The sequence below is a fragment of the Ornithorhynchus anatinus genome, chromosome X5, assembly GCF_004115215.2.
Source record: "Ornithorhynchus anatinus isolate Pmale09 chromosome X5, mOrnAna1.pri.v4, whole genome shotgun sequence".
Taxonomy (NCBI): Eukaryota; Metazoa; Chordata; class Mammalia; order Monotremata; family Ornithorhynchidae; genus Ornithorhynchus; species Ornithorhynchus anatinus.
Window position 1 is genome coordinate 47733073 of NC_041753.1, and position 3899 is coordinate 47736971.

The following is a 3899-nucleotide window of genomic DNA, read 5'->3' on the forward strand; positions in this document are numbered from 1 at the left end:
TTACTGTTATATTTTACTCTCCTAAACACTTAGTACAGTGCTCTGCACACAGTAAGTGCTCAATAAATATAGTTGAATGAACTCTGTTGTGTTCTACTTTCCCAAGTGCTTAGTACAGTGTGCTGCACATAGTAAGAGCTCCATAAATACCATTGATTGATTGACTATTTATTGAGCACTCACTGGGTGCAATGGTTTGGACACAACTCGGCAGCATAAGGCAACAAAATACGGTCTATCTCTCTAGAGTGAACCTCTAATTGACGTACAGTCGTGCATCTCTTCTTGCCTCTAGGACATCTTCAAATTGTTGTCCCTCTGGTACCTCAAATGTAATGATTAAAATTACTGGCCTTCCCCACTAAACATACTCCATATCCTAACTTTCCCATATTCTGTCAGTAACACCCCCATCCTCCCTGTCCCAGATACCCATTCGCTCAGCAGCATCTTTGACTCAGTACTTTAGCCACAGTATCCATCCTCTAACTTCAAACCCTACTGATTATTTTTTTTTTAGGTACTTGTTCTTGTCTTTTATGGTGTTTGAATGTTTTATTGTGCATTGCTTCTTATGTGTTTGCCACTGGTCTTCTCTCCTTACTTATATTCTTATTGTGATTCTTCTCCATATTTAAAATGCTCCTGAAAGTAAACATCCTCCAACATGTCTTCAGGATGATATGCCAAGTTAAGTGCCAAGTTAACGCCATGGACACATCTCTGCCAGAATGTCCCACCTCCATCTGCAATCATTCTGGTAGTGGATCCAAAGTGTTTTCTTGGTAAAAATACAGAAGTGGTTACCTTTGCCTCCTTCCATGCAGTAAACTTGAGTCTCTACCCTCGACTCTCTCCCATGCTGCTGCTGTCCAGGACCGTGAGTTTTGACTTGTAGCAGATTGCCTTCCACTGGCTAGCTGCTGCCCGAGCTAGGAATAGAATGGATTTGCCTCTGCTTGACTCTCCCTCCGTAACTGAAACTGGTAGAGTACTGGAAACTCTCCAGGTGTGACCCTGAGAGGGGAAAGTGTGTTTATCAACTATATCGTATTGTTCTCTCCTAAGCACTTAGTACAGTGCTCTGCACACAGTAAGTGTTCAATAAATATATTGATTGATTGATTCTTAAAAACAAAATTGGGGCTGCTTAGCTGCATAACCCCAAACCAAGACAAAAATTAGCCTGCTTGGAGTTAGAGCTACCCAAGGAGAACATTAGTTTAGAAATGTCAGACAGGAAGCAGTTGAGAGTTCTGTGACGATCTCAGTAATCATATCTGATCCAGATGGCCAAAAAAGATAATGATCAAAGTTGGGATTAAATCAAATTGAAAAGAATAGCAATAAAAACTACCCATGTTGAGGTTTATAAAACAATTGCTGAAGTTGTTGATGTTCATAGCAATAAGGACCAAGCTTAATGATCTGATTCTGAGAAACTAGGCACCCATGTTATTCTCCATGTAGCTCCCTGAAGACATTGCTTCGGCAAATGACTGGGAAAATAGTTTAGTATAAGAAAATCCTCAAATTAAAGTGCCCTACCTTATTTTTGCCCAAGAGATATCTCAACCCGAAAGATATATTTTATGGGTTTGGGAGTCATAGGTCATGGGTTCGAATCCTGACTCTGCCACTTGTCAGCTGCGTGACTGTGGGCAAGTCATTTAACTTCTCTGTGCCTCAGTTACCTCATCTGTAAAGTGATGATTAAGACTGTGAGCCTCATGTGGGACAACCTGATTACCCTGTATCTACCCCAGTGCTTAGAACAGTGCTCTGCACATAGTAAGCACTTAACAATTACCAACATTACCAATATTATTATTATTACCAGTAACTTATCTCCAAGCACAAGGACAGGAAGTTCTAACTTAATCATTGATATTTATTGAGCACTTTCTGTGTGCAGAAAATTGTAGTAAGTCCTTGCGAAAGTACAATACAATGGAGCTGGTAGCTACATGGAGCTGCCCACAATTAATTACAGCCTAGAAACTCCCTGATTTTTCTTCACACTTTTCTCAGGAAAACCTGGCTCTACCCACAAGGTTGTGGGACTTTCCCACCATTTGCCTAGCTGCCAGTCTCCTTTCAGAATATCCCAATAGCTCCTGGGCCATATAGGTGAAACTGGCCCCTTGTGAACCATGGGATTTGTAGTTCATGGTTCCATTCCCTACAATAAAGGATTATTTATTATTATTTATAAAGGGATTATTCAGCCCTGTTTGAAAGGATGTTATAGTGTTCTGCTCCAGGTACTCAGATACATAAACACAGCTGTATGCCAGTGAAATTCTTTCCATTTATGAGAATGTAACAGAAAAGATCTACATGGGACTGACATTACTCATTATGTGTAAAGTTTACCCTCCTTTGCCTTGCTGATAAATTCACCACTTGCAGCACTTTTGCAGTTTTCAAATTGGAATTTTTGTTCCTTGACCTTCCCAAAAATCTTTCCTCAGGGAGAGCAAACTCCTCATAACAGCACCCTAGGCTGGCCAGAAGTTCCCGTATCATAACTTTTGCTGTTATGCCATGTTGTTTGAGATAATGTTACACTATTTCTTTAATAATTTGCCCTCACTACTGGTGTAGGCCCCATTCCAGGCCACCATTATCACCCATCGTGCAGGGATGGGTTCGAAAATTGGCATGGTGAGAGTGAGAGGCTGCAGTCAAAGGTTGAGCCATATGAAATTGATTCCCCACAGTAAATTTAACTTCTCTTTCTGGAGGAATGAAATCATTTAATTATTTTGCTGTGGCAAATTGAACTTCTCTTTTGGGAGGAATACATTTATGTGTTGCTAGCACGTAGTGAGGCACCTAGGTCCCACCCACCAATGCTTCCCACTTGGGAAGCAGTGTGGCTCAGTGGAAAGAGCCCAGGCTTGGGAGTCAGAGGTCATGGGTTCGAATCCCGGCTCTGCCACTTGTCAACTGTGTGACCGTGGGCAAGTCACTTAACTTCTCTGGGCCTCAGTTACCTCATCTGTAAAATGGGTATTAACTGTGAGCCTCACGTGGGACAACCTGATTACCCTGTATCTACCCCAGCGCTTAGAACAGTGCTCTGAATATAGTAAGTGCTTAATAAATACCAACATTATTATTATTATTATTCAGGAGCAATACATGTACACATTATGCACACGTGACAAAACACCTCGATCCTGTTCCACGAATGCTCACTGAGACCTGTCCCATGGCCCCTCACTTAGTACACTGGTTCCAGAGACAGAGCAGGTGTCCGGCACCCTGGGCCGGGGTGACATGCAATCGGCTGCTGTAAGTCTTAGTCCACTGCCCAGAATGTTGGAGATGGCAAGTATTTATTACCTGTCCTGCTGGTACTTTCAGACTTCAGGATTCCACTCTTCCAATCTCCACCCCATCCCCTTCTCCTCCATACCTTATTTAATCAGCAACGGGAGTGAGGGGCACCTTCTTCCACGTTCCTGACCTGGGATGTCTAGTGGTTTCAGTTGCGGGGCGGTGCCACAGGAATGTCTAGCGGTTTTGGTTGCGGTTGTGGTGCCCTGATCACGCTACCGGATTCCACCTTGTTAGCTCAGGGAATCACAGATAACATTTTGACCTTGAGATGGATGGTGGGTGCCCTGGGTCACTTGGCACAACCATACAACTATAGTTCAAGAATCCTCCAGTCATCCGTTTTTCTCATGACCTGCCCAGAAAAATGGAATTGTAATAATAGTTGCCTCGAGGTTGATGAACTTACTATGATCTAGGATTTTATTGTTGAACCTACCTTGCAATTTAATAATGACTATATTGTGTAAGTGATGCTGATGACACTGGTCAGAGATTGGCAGGTCACAACACTCCAGTAAATCTCATGAATGACATCATTACTTATTTCCTGA

At 42.4% G+C, this 3899-nt stretch overlaps 1 non-coding gene across 1 annotated transcript; it reads right to left on the reverse strand.

The window, feature by feature from the left end:
• Positions 1-890: 890 nt before the first annotated feature.
• LOC114808526 lies at positions 891-1027 on the reverse strand. Its single transcript, XR_003756373.1, has one exon. It is a non-coding gene; the product is annotated as a small nucleolar RNA SNORA7 (small nucleolar RNA).
• Positions 1028-3899: the final 2872 nt, after the last annotated feature.